At 41.1% G+C, this 16343-nt stretch overlaps 1 long non-coding RNA gene across 1 annotated transcript; it reads right to left on the bottom strand.

The window, feature by feature from the left end:
- Positions 1-1527: 1527 nt before the first annotated feature.
- Positions 1528-14714, bottom strand: LOC139188840 (uncharacterized). The gene is made up of 2 exons (XR_011572185.1): positions 14318-14714; positions 1528-1960 (listed from the first exon to the last, which is right to left on the bottom strand). It is a non-coding gene; the product is annotated as an uncharacterized lncRNA (long non-coding RNA).
- Positions 14715-16343: the final 1629 nt, after the last annotated feature.

Raw genomic sequence — 16343 nt, 5'->3', positions numbered from 1 at the left:
TCCTCACGTCTTCCTTTGCCGTGGCGTCTTCTTTGCCCACAGGTCCCCCCTCTCTCTTTCTTAAGTTTTCTTCTTCTTTTTTTTTTGGAAAAATTGCAAAAAAATGAATTGGGCGTCGAATTTCGAATTTCTTAGATTGAATTGTCGAGGAAGGACTCGATTTTGGTCGATCAGGGTTTGGAATCGAAGGCGGGGCAAGGGGATTTGAAGGGGGTGTTGAGTCAGGTGTCGAGGATCTCGATGGCGGAGTGTGGAAGTGTTTGAATTCACAGAACAAGAAACAGACACTGCAACGCAGTGTCTGAATCCACAAACCTATTTGAATCTCAATGCACAATCCCAGAACATGAAACAAACACTGCAACAAAGTGTCTAAATCCACAAACCTATTTGAATCCCAATGCACAATCACAGAACAAGAAACAGCACTACAACAAGTGTCTGAAACCACAAACCTATTTGAATCTGAATGCACAATCACAGAACAGGAAACAGACACTACGTTGCAATCCGAAAAATGGAGGTTAAAAGTGGTGGGAGGCAGGGGAGGTTGAAGGTGGTAGAAGGCGGGGAGGTTGAAGTCTGAAGGTGATGGGAGGTGCGATTTACAATGAAGGAGATGGAAAGGTTTGGTGTTTTAAATGGTAATGGCATCGTTTGTAATTTTAATTTGATTGAGGTGTTTTAATGTATCTTAAAGTCTCATTGACCTATTTATAATTCCAATAAATTTGATTGACCTATTTGTTAATATCATAACTTTTAATTGACTATATACAAAATCACCCTTATTTGTATAGCTCACTCTACAGAGTACTTTATCGATCTATTTTTCTATTTGTTAGGTCTTCTTTCAAATGTTATATCTACAAAAAAAAACTATCTTAATCCGAAACATATATATGAACGTTGAATTAAATGGTAGTCATTTTAGTGTCTTTTTGAAGAATCGTATTCGACTTGGTTTTTTTTTCTTTTTTTGTAAAAATGATCTATAAAATTTATTATAAAATGTTACGTAATGAGCACCATAGACTATTTGAAGAATCCCTTAATACAAGTGATTGATATGTATTCTTCATTGCCATACAATACAATTACAAATATTCTTATGTGGCAGCTAAATAGGAGTTTACTCATTATATTTTCTGTGCAAATTACCTACAGACCAATGTATTGTCACTGAAAAAATTGTACACATGTGACACCGATTGTGATCATTTTTGTTGATCAATCAAATATATCCATCGCTTCTTAAAATAAAAAAATAAAACCTACCAACTTAACTAAATATTATCCGACAATTGACCTATTCCTATTTTTGTATTTTAAAAACATTGAGGCCTCATTTGACAGTTCGGATTGTATTAACTATTTCAATCAGATATGATAAATATATCAGTCGGATAGTACTAACTTAATTAGTTATACGTTTGACGTTGCTTCAGATTAATTGTCAAAGGCTGAGGTTAACATTTTCAAACTCTAAAGTCAGCACAGAAAACACAATCCAGCGGCAGCCCGCAATACCAAAAAGTCAATGAATAAATAGCAAACCAAGCTACCCTAGCTAGTAGCAAGTCTCTATATAAGCAAACTAACCAGCTACCTCTCATATTATATTTGTGCCTCCAATTCAACCCAACATCCTTTGAGCCTCACACAAACCCCTGAACTCATTAAAATGAAATCTCAAAATTCTCTTCTGTTGGCTTTCAATGCCATTTCCATGTTCATCATCTTCTTCCTCCCACTCTTTTACCCTGCGCATGTTGAGGCCTCGAGACCTCTTATAGGTGCTCAAGATAAACGTACTTTTAAGTCCATAAAGAGTTTCCTTGTAGCACAAGCTTACTCCGGGCCAAGCCGCAGGGGACCTGGTCACTGATCGATCGATGGAAACTGCTTCTGCTCAACACATATTCTTATATAACTTGGAGACTTTGTTGAAGAAGCCAAGCTGAGAATTTTGTTTGAGAGAAGTCATCAGAAATTTAGAATAGACGTAGTCATATAGCCTTGGTTCCTCGTATAAACCAACACAAACAAAATATTGCACACAGTACACAGTAAATTTTATTTTATTGTTTTTTGGCCTGTGGAAATGACTATTGTCGAGCCACAAGAAACATTTTCCGTTGATTATATTGTATAGGTTTAATTTTGAATCTTTGATACACATCAGTATAATAGTTAGTGATTATGGTAGTATTTTGGTATATGAACTGACAATCAGAAACTATATTAATACAACAGTTCATGCAGTCTTTGGGTATTGCCAGGTTGGATAGAACTACATATTAGAATATTGCTCAAATAAAAAGTATGCAGGACGTCATGTTTGTGTTTATGATTTTTTTTAATCTCATGTTCGTATTTAAAGGTAAAACAAAATTGACACAACATGAAATTGATATGTAATTAATATTAAATGAATACATAATATAATAAATTTGTATAGCAGTACTCATACAAGTGGGATGTCTCATATTCCACTAATATGGAGAATACTTAATTATTAATTTTCTTATGTGTATTGGACGACTAAAATGTATTTACATAATTGTAATGCTTCATAACTAAGTAAAGGACAAAAAAAATGATAAAAAAATAAGGGTAAAAGACTGTTTACTACCCTCATGTTTTATGGTTTTCAACATTTAGTACATCAAGTTTTTTTTCGTCTCAGATTCATTCCTAAAGTGTAAATTTTGGGACAGTCTCATACATCCGTAGTCAAACTGTTAAATCTCCCGTTAACTGTGATGTGGCGCACTGACTGGGCGCCACGTGTCATCCACGTTTTTCGTTTTTTTTTTCTTTTCTTTTCTTTTCTTCTTCTTTCTTCTTCTTCCTCCGACTGCAACTTTTTTTTTCTTCCTCCTCCTTCTTCCTTCCTCCTTCTTCCTTCCCTTCTTCCTTCTTTTTCCTTCTCCTTCTCCTTCGTCTTCTTCCTCGAAATCTAGGGAAGTTTTTTATTTTTTATTTTTTCTTCTTCTTCCTCCTTCTTCCTCATTCTTCCTCCTTCTTCCTTCCTGTTCTTCTTCTTCTTCTTCCTCCGAATCTGCCCAGATTCAGTTTTTTTTTTTCTTTCTTCTTCCTCCTTCTTTCTTCTTCTTCTTCCTCCGACTGCAACTTTTTTTTTTCTTCCTCCTTCTTCCTTCCCCTTCTTCTCCTTCTTCATTCCTCCTTCTTCCTTCCTCCTTCTTCCTTCTCCTTCTTCTTCTTCTTCCTTCTTCTTCCTCAAAAAAAAAAATAAATAAATAAAAAATAACCTTCATCTTCCCCCAGATTCGGAGGAAGAAGAAGAAGAAGAAGAAGAAGAGGAAGAGCAAGAGGAAGAAGAAGAAGAAAAAAATAAAATAAAGCTTCCCCAGATTCGGAGGAAGAAGAAGAAGAAGGAAGGAGGAAGGAAGCAAAAAAAAAGTTGCAGTCGGAGGAAGAAGAAGGAAGAAAAGAAAAGAAAAAAAAACGTGGATGACATGTGGCGCCCAGTCAGTGCGCCACGTCACAGTTAATGGGAGACTTAACAGTTTGACTAACGGATGTATGAGACTGTCCCAAAATTTACACTTTAGGTATGAATCTGAGACTGAAACGAAAAAAATTTGATGTACTAAATGTTGAAAACCACGAAACATGAGGGTAGTAAACAGTCTTTTACCCAAAAAAAAAATTAATATATAACTGGTTGTGGTGGGGTGAGACATGAAGTTTAACTAAACTTGGCAATTTCTTACATGATTCATTAACACGGCACGAAAGTAACAAGTTTCGGTTTAATACAATAATTAATCGGGTCGTTATTGGGCCTCCAGTTAAAAACCTGTTAATAACGGGTCCTTAATCAATTTACACACGGGTAACGCGTTTTGACCTGTTAAGAAAAAATTATTTTGATGATTTTAAAGTTAAACAGTTAAAACTTACTATAAAATACTATAGCTATAGTTATATATTGTTTATTAAATATGTATTATTGTATTATTATACTATATAAGTTAATAAAAATTAAGTTTTAGTTATTTATTTGTTTTTGTTATGAGAGTTTCTTATTATCATTACTGTGATAAATTTTACTTGACTTGTTGTCTGAAATTCAAGTCAACTGTTATTAGATAGTTTCTAGAGCCTTTGTAAACTCAAAGCAATATTTTCATTAATAGTAAAACTCCGAACGATCAAACCGTTCATCTTCCTCCATCCTCTAAAAGATCATATTATTCAAAAAACAAAATTTGGTGAAAAGAATGGAGCGTAAATGTAAACAACAATCAACGGTTAAATTTTGATCATAGTTGTGGAGCCAAAAATATTCACTAGGCGACACGTGGACTTTTGGACAAAAGAGAACAAAAATACTCTTGAGGCATACCAGGATTCCTACGCGCGAGTAGCGGGCAATCATCTTTCAATCAAGTCAAAAGTGCCCAAAAAAGGTAACAATTAAAAACCTCTTTCATCAAATCCTTTCTATAAGGTATTTCCCAAAACCTAGTATTTTCTATTTCATTATTTAGCTAATCAATTAGCTAAATAATATATACCTAACATATCTCCTAAAATCATCCTTAATAGTCAATAAAATCACCCAAATTGATAGTCAAAACCGGCCACCACCATTCCCATCCTCACCTTTCCCATTTTCCTTATTAAAATAGTCATTCATTTTTATAACCACCCATTTATTCTTTTCATATTTAATTAGCCAATAAATTGGCTAATTAAACATGAAATTGAACCCCACAAAAAACCTTTAGTGGCTGGTTACTTTTATTCAAAATTGGTCAAGCCCTAACTCTATAAATAGGCACCTATTCTCACCAAAAATTCATTCCAATCCTCTTGCAAAAAATGCTAAACACTCTAAACACTTTTTCTCTCTAAAAATTCTAACTTTGGCATCGGAGGTTCTTCGGCCAAAGCCCCCCCCATTCATCGTGGGCGCGTGAGACTTTTGGCCTTAACCTAAGGTGCTAGTTGTTTTGTAGGTGCAAAATCGTCCAAGATCGAAGAGGAGAAAATTTGCATCCACAAATTGGTGCTTTCATTGAGAGTTGAAATCCATACTCGTAGAAGACTCTCGCACAAAAAGGTTTTTTCTTTATTTTCTAGTCCATTTGAATATTTTTCATACATTCTTATTATTAGAATTTTTTACTTGCAAAGGTTCTTTGATAAAACGTATAAGCAAAATATAATGGCTAGAAATTTAGAAAATTCCACAAGTGAAAATTCTAATGTTCAAGAAATGGGATTACGGAGATCCGTGAGGCTAAATGCGACAATAAGGGGAGCGGCATCATCATCACGAGCTTCCACCATGGTAACCACCGTGGTGGCTACCTCGGTAGCCACCCACGGCGAGGTCCATGGTGCCTTCACCACGGCCACCATGGGAACCACCGCGGTGGCTACTTCGGTAGCCACTCGTGGCGAGGTCCATGGAGCCTTCACCACGGCCCGGAGATCCGTGAGGCAAAATGCGACAATAAGGGGAGCGGCATCATCACCACAAGCTTCTACCATGGGAACCACCGTGGTGGCTACCTCGGTAGCCACCCGCGGCGAGGTCTATGGTGCCTCCACCACGGCCACCATGGGAACCACCGCGGTGGCTACCGAGGTAGCCACTCGTGGCGAGGTCCATGGAGCCTTCACCACGGCCCGAGCCGTGCCATCCAAGGCTCACGGTACCAAGGCCACAATCCAAGCCGTGCCATCCAAGTTTACGTGGACCCAAGCCCAAGCCTCGCATGCACATGCACCGCGCATTGAGCAGCCTGCTTCCGTGATCCAGCCTGCTCCCGTCAAGCAACCCACTCTCACGGCCCAACTTGCTCCTGCCGAGCAGCCTGCTCTCGTGACCCAGCCTGCTCCCGACGAGCAGCCCACTCCGGTGGCCCAACCTGCTCTTGCCAAGCAGCCCACTCCTGTGGCCCAGCCTGCTCCTGCCAAGCAGCCTGCTCTCGTGACCCAGCCTGCTCCCGACGAGCAACCCACTCCCGTGGCCCAGCCTGCTTTCGTCGAGCAGCCCACTCCGGTGGCCCAGCCTGCTCCTGCCAAACAGCCCACTCTCGTGGCCCAGCCTGCTCCTGCCAAGCAGCCTGCTCTCGTGACCCAGCTTGTTCCCGACGAGCAACCCACTCCCGTGGTCTAGCCTGCTTCTTTCGAGCAGCCCACTCTCACGGCCCAGCCTGCTCCCGTGGCTTTCCAAGCAGCCCAAGTCGGCCCAAGACTATCTCAACCATCCGGACCTACCATCGAGCAGGGGGCATTCTCACCACATTTTTTCACGGATTTGACATTTCCCAACTCAAATCTCGCGCCCGAAGTCTACCACCTTTCCACTGCCCAAGGAGGCGCATTCCTTCCAAGCTCTTCCAATCCAAATGGCGAACAACACTTGTCTCGACAAGTCATAGAGTTGACGAGCGCCCTTGCACAACAGAAAACCTTGGTGAATCAACTTTTGCAACGTATCGGGATCCAACGTGCCCCGGACGAGGTATCCCGAAGTAGGACAAGGGCAGACGAACATTTCCAGCAGCGTCCCGGTAAGCAGCCACTCGACCAGCCACGAGCCGAACGTTTGGGCAGTGTACATTCCGGTCTTAGAGCGCGAGGGAGCATGCACTCTCGACTAGGCCCACGGATGAGCATACATTCACGGTTGGGGTCATACTCCGATAGTCAACATGAGCAACCTTCCGGGCAAAGTGTCTATTCGCAGCTAAGCCCACAATGAGCGTCCTCCACCTCACATCAGAGTAGGCAGCACGACGGACGGAGAGAAGCAGTCACTCAATCCAGCTCAAGTTCAACCAGCAGCCTGCGAAGAACTCGCTCGCCTACTAGGAACGCACCACATGCACTGCATCCGCGGCATAGACGAGCCAAACACATGGAAGAGCAGCCTAGACCAGCAAGTCATGACTGGGGGCAGCCGAGAGCTCCGCTACCCCAACAAAGGCAAATTCAGGAAGAAGTAGAGAGACTCTTGACCAAGCGATTGCATGATTTCCAACGCAACGAGGTCACCGACGAGGCACTACGACGGAACATAATCAACATAAGCAGGTCACCCTTCACGGAGGAGATCGAGGAGGCACAGCCTCCACGCGAGTTCAGCATGCCACATTTCACATATTTCAAAGGGGATGAAGACCCGGAAAGACACTTAAAACGTTACCAAAGCGCAATTATCCTTTATCGAAACAACGATGATCTCATGTGCAAGATATTCGCCACCACTCTACAAGGCGAGGCGCAAGATTGGTTCTACACCCTGCCGCCATAATCCATCCGGAATTTCTACGAACTTTCTTTGGTTTTCATCAAAGAATATTCATCCTATCGCTCGATCAAAAAGAAGTCTGACCATTTGTTCGACTTCAAGAAGAACCCAAAGGAGTCGTTTCGCGACTATGTGAGGAGGTTCAAAATAGAGAAGGCAAAAATAGTCGGATGCAACGACTCGATAGCTAGAGCAGCCTTCCAAAAAGGACTTCCAGCAGACCACCCGCTATTCGGAAAATTGATCATGAAAGAATATCTAACTCTGGCAGACTCTTTTGCTTTAGCAGAGAAGCATGCACTTTGGGATGAGGCTCGCCAATGCACATTTAAGGACTTGAAAAAGTACCCGACATCACCTCCCTAGAAGCAGCGGAGGACTTATTCACATGTTTGACGGTATCTAAAGTAGCAATAAGCTCTACCATCATGCGAGAAGAGCTGGGGGCCCGACTACCTGTATTCTATAGTTACCTGCAGTCATCATCATGACGCACTATTCCGCCGAATCCAAACCGACGACGATAAAGGCGTAGACCCTGGCAGATGCAAAGTTTTCTGACGAAAGCAACAACTCGGCCCAATGATGCCCCGAAGGCAGTCGAGCACACTTTAGCCGCACATATTCCCTCAATGGAGATTTCTGGCATTCGCATGTCAACGACGCATCCAACTACAAAGGCTCGCGAGCAGCCGTGGTTCGTGGCAACCGACTACTTCACCAAATAGATGGAAGCAGAGCCCATGACGACCACGATTCAGACGGACATAGAGCGCTTCATATGGAGGAACATCATTTACCGATTTGGCATCCCTTAATCCATCGTCACCAACAACGGCCTGCAATTCGTGGACAAAGATTTGGCGAAGTTCTTCCAAAAATATGGCATCAAGCAGCATATGTCCATGTCGAGATATCCTCAAGGCAATAGGCAGGCCGAAACATCCAAAAAGATGGATCTCATCTGGGAAGGTCCGTACAAGCTCAGCAGAATAGGCGGCAAGAGTAATTATACCCCCGCTACCATGAAACGATAAAAACATTGAAAAGTAGTGGAGCGCCTACAATCTGAAGAAGTACCATGTGTGACCTCCCACTACATCAAAGCCCGAAGACTCAAGAAGTTCGACGGGCACCACCTCACAAGTCGAGGACTATCCAGTTGTTATGCAGTTCCTACCTTACAGCTAAGTTCTCGTTCGTTTCACTCGTTTTTCAATGAGGAATTCAGAAGTAATCACAACTTGGTTCGGCTGCATGCTTACAACAACTGATCACTCCGGCACTTCAAAAGAAGACTGCGCCCTTCTTAGGGACCCATCGCAGGAATTGCGCCCCCCGAGGGACCAACCATGCTCTCCATGCGAGAGGGTAAACTAATTGCTCTCCAGTGCGAGAGGGTAAACTAATTCCCCGACACCCATATGGGTCAGCTCTCCAAGACGGGAGGATAAACTTTACACTCCGAATATCCAGACGTGGATGAGCCTGGCTGCCCTAGTATAACTAGATGCACGATGGCTTGCGCCGGGATTCCTAGAAGTAGCCGCAATGGTCTTTTTCAAGGCTTAGCTAACTGAAGGATTTTGGGTTTCTTGGCCTAATTCGTGGGGAACCGGGCCCTAGAGACGGAGAGGGCACATTACGCAGTACATCCGATGGACGGCTGCCCTGGAATCCTAAAGCTGCTACCGAGTGCACTAAGGTAGCCTACGGATTCCGGAAGACTGCCTACGGCTTGCCCTTCAAGCAGTAAAGCCGTGCTAGACTTATACAACCGCACATTCTTATGAAAGGTTAAACAAGCTAGCGCGCATATACGAAGTTTTATCCACTGTTGACATGCTACGTAGTCGATAAGCTTCACCTCTGCCAAGCGCAGAACAACCTACACCAAGTCCTAGAGTGTTGTGATACTTGCTACGCAACCTACGGAATTGAAGAAAGTCAAGGTTAACAGCCTAGTGGTTACGCGGACTTGTCTGCTTCTGTAAGTAAGGCATCCGGCTGCCAATCCTATGGCTAACAACTTTGCAAAGTTCTACACCAACACCTACGGCTGCATAGGCTACGCGAGCTTGTCTGCTTATAAAAAAAGTAGCATGCCTGCCACTGGTCTATCAAGTCTAAAGGTTAGGGCATGAACAAAAGAAGTGAATATGAAGAAAAACGAAGGAAAACATGTTTATAAACAACTAGCAAAGGCTGAAGGAGTTCAAGCAAAACAAGAGCTACAAGGAAAAATAAAGAAAATCCTAAAGGCTACCTAAAATACTACACTACAGCAGCTTGGACATCCCACGACTACTCGGTCGCCACACCTTCAACAGCCGTAACGCTCTTAGCAGCAGCATCATCCGGCGCTTCACCCCCGGCTGCCCCAGTCTGGGCACTAACTTCTCCAACTACTTCACCAATGGAAGCCTTAAAAGTAAAAGCAAGCAAGTCTTTCGGAGAAATAGAGAAGCTCATCCACTCCTTTCTTAGCATAAGCAGCGAAACGAAGCTCAGAAATTGCAAGCTTAAGATCTTGAATCTGAGGCGAATCAATCTCAGCAGCAAAGGGAGCAGGCTTTGGCGCCACTTTAGCAGCAGAGTCCACCTTACCGCTCTTCATAATAGCAAGTCTCTATAAAGGTGAACCGGACTTGGCTCCCAAAAAACATCCTGGTACAGACTTCGGCACTGGGGGCATGATAAAACCTTTACGCTGAGCAATCTTATCCACAATTGTACTAGCCATTCTCAACATGGAAGACGCCACATGCTCAGATCTAGCAGCCTTATTTTTCTTCCCATTGGAAGAAGTCATGACAATCACATACCTCTCGGTAGGAAGTGGACCCTTATGAGCAGTATAAGAAGTCTTCAGTTTTTTCTTAACTGGCATCTCATGAGCAGGCGGGGAAGATTTCTTCTTTCCATCTTCATTCATAGTAAGCTCCACGACAGCGATCAGACGAGCCAATGCATCCGCCTTGATCCTCTTTACCTCATCTTTCTGGAGCAGCCCACTTTTCTTTCAGCAAAGAGGACTAAACAGCCAACGACGTTCATGGTACTCAGCAGGGGAGCTCAACCCAGCATTCCAGCAGGCAGGAGGCCTGCATGCCCAACATTCCAGCAGCCCATGAGACCCGCAATCTCCTCATTTCTCTCAATCGCCAGCCTGGCCCGAGTCAGGTCCAAGAGCCCAAAGGACATGAGCCATGCGGCTCGCCTAGCACTGCGCCCCAGCGCCACAATCCTCGACCCCAACTGCACAAGCTGCCCTTGGCTCAAGCCAAGCCAAGCTGCCTAAGCAGTGGTCCCTGCCACGACATCTCCTCAGCCCATGCCGAGCCAGCTCCTGGCCCCTGCCAGCCGACGTACCGCACCACCCCGACTGCTACCCCGCAATAGCACTATCCAAGAATAAGGCAAGAAAAATTAAATTTTTCTTACATCGGTGTGGCACGAAGAAGACGAAGAAAGCAATGAAAGACGGTCCTTTGCACGGGCAAGATGTAGAAGATTGCTAGAGGAGGGGGAACAAATATCCTCTAAGCCATCTCTCTCTTGTAGGGTAGAATAAATCGCTCTCCAAAGTTGATTTAATAACCCACTTAAGGTGGACTTAAATAGGCTTTGAGAGAAATTTATTTCCTTTTCCTAGAAGGATCTAATTTCCTATTAAAGAGATAATCAACATCAAAATAGGAAGCAGTCTTAAGTTTCCTAAAGCAAGAAAATCTCTACACCTGTTGCTCTTTCCTACAAGCAGCCCAACAGGTGTGGGGGCATTTGTGGAGCCAAAAATATTCACTAGGCGACACGTGGACTTTTGGACAAAAGAGAACAAAAATACCCTTGAGGCATACCAGGATTCCTACGCGTGAGCAGCAGGCAATCATCTTTCAATCAAGTCAAAAGTGCCCAAAAAAGGTAACAATTAAAAACCTCTTTCATCAAATCCTTTCTATAAGGTATTTCCCAAAACCTAGTATTTTCTATTTCATTATTTAGCTAATCAATTAGCTAAATAATATATACCTACCATATCTCCTAAAATCATCCTTAATAGTCAATAAAATCACCCAAATTGATAGTCAAAACCGGCCACCACCATTCCCATCCTCACCTTTCCCATTTTCCTTATTAAATTAGTCATTCATTTTTATAACCACCCATTTATTCTTTTCATATTTAATTAGCCAATAAATTGGCTAATTAAACATGAAATTGAACCCCACAAAAAACCTTTAGTGGCTGGTTACTTTTATTCAAAATTGGTCAAGCCCTAACTCTATAAATAGGCACCTATTCTCACCAAAAATTCATTCCAATCCTCTTGCAAAAAATGCTAAACACTCTAAACACTTTTTCTCTCTAAAAATTCTAACTTTGGCATCGGAGGTTCTTCGGCCAAAGCCCTCCCCATTCATCGTGGGCGCATGAGACTTTTGGCCTTAACCTAAGGTGCTAGTTGTTTTGTAGGTGCAAAATCGTCCAAGATCGAAGAGGAGAAAATTTGCATCCACAATAGTTAATAAGATTATAGTGGTGAGTTTTGAAGTTGAACCCTTCACAAAAGTTGTAAAGCTTGTCATTACGAGTTTTTATTTATTTTCTTTTATATTTTCCACACTTCTACATTAATTAATATTTATGTAATACTTGAAAGACAAATGTGCTTTTGTGTTTTGAAGTAATATTTATGTGACAATGTGGTATGTGTTTACTAATTTAGTATTATGTTTTTTCATTTGATTATTTATTGGTTTAAAATATATTTTCTTCGACAGGTAACAGTTCGCGTCATATTACCCATTAATATTAATGGATCGAGTTCGGGTCGGGTCATATTACCAGTTCATTTTAATAGGTGTTACACGATACAACCCAATAAGATATCATGTATAACACAAAAATGACATGAACACAGAAAATACGACAGAAATGCTAGGTCTAAGTCTAACCCCCATTAAACAAAATGTAAAGGTATAAACCTGCAAAAGTCTAACTGTCACACGCCGATCCCAACATGTGACGTCACCAATTCCTGTTTATCTATCATGTCTCGCCCCGAGACAAGACCAAAAATAAACACTAATTCAACCACGTGGTAACTTGGTTCCATTTCATGGCTGCATCTAACCCTTGCGTTAGACTGCCTACATACCCTAAATAAGGATCAAACCATTCGTAGTTCACCAATTATTAAACTCTGAACCTTTCTCTATATATCAAATATATATAACCCGAGATTTGTCATTTCGTCATTCACATATATCACATGCTTTCCAACACCATTCCACAAACATGTCCATTAATAAATTCACAAGTCAAAGATGCACGATATTATCATTTAACTACGTTAATCAATCAATGAGATAACATATCATTTCACAAATTTAATTAAAGAACTCTACATAGTTCCCTACTTGGATTATAAGTAATAACAAGGTAAATCTAATTTATACTCACAAGATCTACTGTGGGTAATTCTCATTCATTTGAATCTAGGTTTCCAGACTAACTTTATGGAAATGAGCACGAGTAAGGATTTTGGACCACTCAAAGGAATCCAACTAAAATATGCTCGCTTACCAAAATGTACCAAGTACAACTAATCTTCATCACCCCTAGAATGCGTAAGGTCCCACATTGCAAATATACCAAGCAGAACCATAGGCATAATTTAAGCGTTCAGGCAATGATCACCTTTCGCGGATATACCAAGCATGATCAGCCCTGAAATATGTATGGTCCCCATTGCAGATATACGAAGCAGGACCACATCTTAACTCTAGGTAGTGATCGCCCAGCGCAAATATACCAAACATGATCACTCCTAGAATGTGTATGGTTCCCCATTATGGATAAACCAAGCAGAACCATAGGCATAGTCCAATAACGTAGGCAGTAATCACCCATCGCGGATATACCAAGCATGATCACCCCTAACATATGTACAGTCCCCAATCACGAATATACCAAGCAGGATTGTATCCTATAGCTCTAGGTAGTGATCACCTATCGCGGATATACCAAGCATCATCACTCATAGAATGCGTATAGTCCCCCATTACGGATATACCAAGTGGAACCATATGCATAGTCTAATCGTGCAGGCAGTGATCACCCATCGTGGATATACCAAGCATGATCACCCCTGAAATATGTATGGTCCCCTATCGTGGATATACTAAGCATGATCACCTCTAAAATATGTATGGTCCCCTATCGCGGATATGCCAAGTAAGACCATCCATGTACCATTGCTATATGGTGCAATTAGATCAACACACAACATACTTACTCCTATCTCAACCCTTATGATTTACAGCGTAAGCACCTACACCATCAACTTCTCACGACCACTAACTATCTTGTTATACCAGCATATAAGTTCTATATAATAATACTTCTAATAAGATTCTAGGCTCGCATTTCTATACTAGTAATCATGCATTTCATTTGTATCATCTAGAAGTTCAATAAACATGTATAACACAATAAGGTGCCACTTGCACATAAATCGAGGTACACACCACTTGGGATAACTCGCTAATTAAGATGGCCCGCTAGGCCCCACTGAGTCTCTAGGAATGTTAATTTTTAGTACTGAAGAACACTTCAGAACATTTTAAACAACGTTAACCCTAGTAATCCAATAAGGAAGATACGTCCACCGGATTTTCGATCCGTAGTTCCTAATGTTCTTAAATATTACATACAATAACATACTAAGTTTTAGTGACGTTCCAATGATCAAATCGTTATTTACTATAATATTCAAGTGGCGGACATTAATGAAACTAGGTTCGAATGATGGAATTTCATTGAGAAGGCATCAAATATGTAATCAGAGTATCAAATTTAACCTAAAAAGACAAAGTCGGCCCACTGGCCATTTACCGCGGACGTGCCGCTGCATGCGGCAGTTTTTGACGAATGGAAACCATGAATTTCAACCAACTCCAAAATTCATCAAATTTTATAGGATTATAGAACACAACAAGGGGAAGAATTTCATACCTGTGCCGAAGTCTAATTCTACTGCGAAATACTTGAAATCTCCATCGATCTGTCGGACCCAAAAATGGGTGTTTTTCAATTCGACTTCCCTACTGCACCGCCGCCCCCAAACTTGTTTGGGTTATATTCCTGGGCTCAAGAAGAGTATTTTGGTGCTAATGATTGAAGGAAAACATTTCAAAAATGGTGGATTGCCGGTGTAGGGTTCTCGGACCCGTGGGTGTGTCCTTCACAAAATCGGGATTAAATCCCGTCAAACTAAGGTGGAAATTTGAAGAAGGAAGGCAAAAATTATTTTGGGAGTTGTGGACGATCATGAAACATCGGCAAGATGGATGGAATTCCGTCAGAAACTAGCATGGAATCCGGGTCAGGTTACATAAGGGAAACGGGTCAAAGGTGGATCCAGGTTGGCTGCTCTTCTTTCTCTCATTTCTTCTCCTCTTGATTGGTCCCTCTCCCTCCCTCATTTTTCTCATTTTCTCTGTCTCTCCCACTACCATCTGGCAGCTTCCAGTCTTCTTTTATTTATTTGTTATTTTATTTTAACAACTAAAACGTTTCTAATTTATTTGTTTCAACTCTGATTTGCGAACACTTTTCGCCTACACACTCATAGGATCGAGCTCTTTCCAAATTTACTTAGTGTGACCTGGTAAGGTCTATGGATTTTTAACAATTATTAACCAAAATTCAAACTTCGTAATTAATTTAATAAAACTCATATAAATTCCCAAAAATAATATAAAATCTTGCTAATACATAATACGTAGTTTACAATAGTGAAATCCAGGAGCGGGGTTTCACATTCTTCCCCCTTATAAAAATTTTGTCCTCAAAATTTTTAGTACCGTGATGCGAATAATATAAGCACACAAAATTTAACCCTCTTTTTGACAATTGTAGTATAGATGTAAGTAGGGTATCGTTCTAGGCCGGGGATTAGGAGGGATTGCTAATCTATTCTAAATTAATTTTAAAATATTAAACAAGACTCAAGGACACAAAACTAGGCTAAAAACTCTAATAACTCGAAACACACTTAGAATGACTCAAAATAATGAAAACAATCACATTAGACACTAGGAATTGAAATGGACGGAAATTGAATTAAAAGACTAACAACAATGAAAACTAACTAAATAATATAATTTAATAATGGGGGGGGGGTTTGGTTTTGACGAGAAGTAAATTAAACTTAAATAAATTACAGAATTGACAAAAGCATGAAATTAAGGTGAAAGGATAGATGACGGACTAGCTAGAGGGTTCTTCTCCACACATGACACATATGCAACCTAAATTGATTTTCAGTTGTTCTTTCAATAAATTGTAAATCTCAACGCCCCAAATTAACCGTGAATTGCACTAATTAACCCTCAGTTTTTCCACAAGTTATTGGGTTGGATGATTGCATACGACAACCCAAAACATTCCCTACAAGTTCCCTACATGAATTGCATAATAGAGATACAAGCAAGAATCATTAAGTTCTATGAAAAACATAAGCATTGACGAGGCACTCGTTACTATGATTTGCATGAAACTTATGCCAAGAATTTACTTAACGTGATTGTGACTAGCAACCTTCACTACTTGTGAATATAAGTTCATAACGATTAGGTGAAACTCCCTTATATTCTAGCGTCAAATTCATGCATGTAAATTAAGTATGCATTCTTAATCGACATACAAAAATAAGCTATCAATCAAGCAGTTAAGCAAATTAAATCACAACTGAAGGTAATCAATTCATATTACAAATATATTCATGGCTTTGAATTAACCTCTAGCCAAAATAAATTTAGTTACACATTATTAAAACAGAAATAAAATATAAGTTTGGAAAGATTTAACCGAGAGAGAAGGCAGCTTGCTCCTTCTGTTTTTCTCCCCTCAAGCGCTGCTTCGCTGCTTCCCTCCTAGCCCTCTCTCCATCCTTCACTACTCTCCGACTGTCCTCACGTCTGTTTGCTTCTCTGCACTGTCAGTCGCTCTGCTTCTGTGCTCTTTTCTTTTATTTCTT

Source organism: Malus domestica, chromosome 10 (genome assembly GCF_042453785.1).
Source record: "Malus domestica chromosome 10, GDT2T_hap1".
NCBI classification, from domain to species: Eukaryota; Viridiplantae; Streptophyta; class Magnoliopsida; order Rosales; family Rosaceae; genus Malus; species Malus domestica.
The sequence above is the reverse complement of the archived record's forward strand: the minus strand, read 5'-3'. Positions and strand labels throughout refer to the sequence as shown.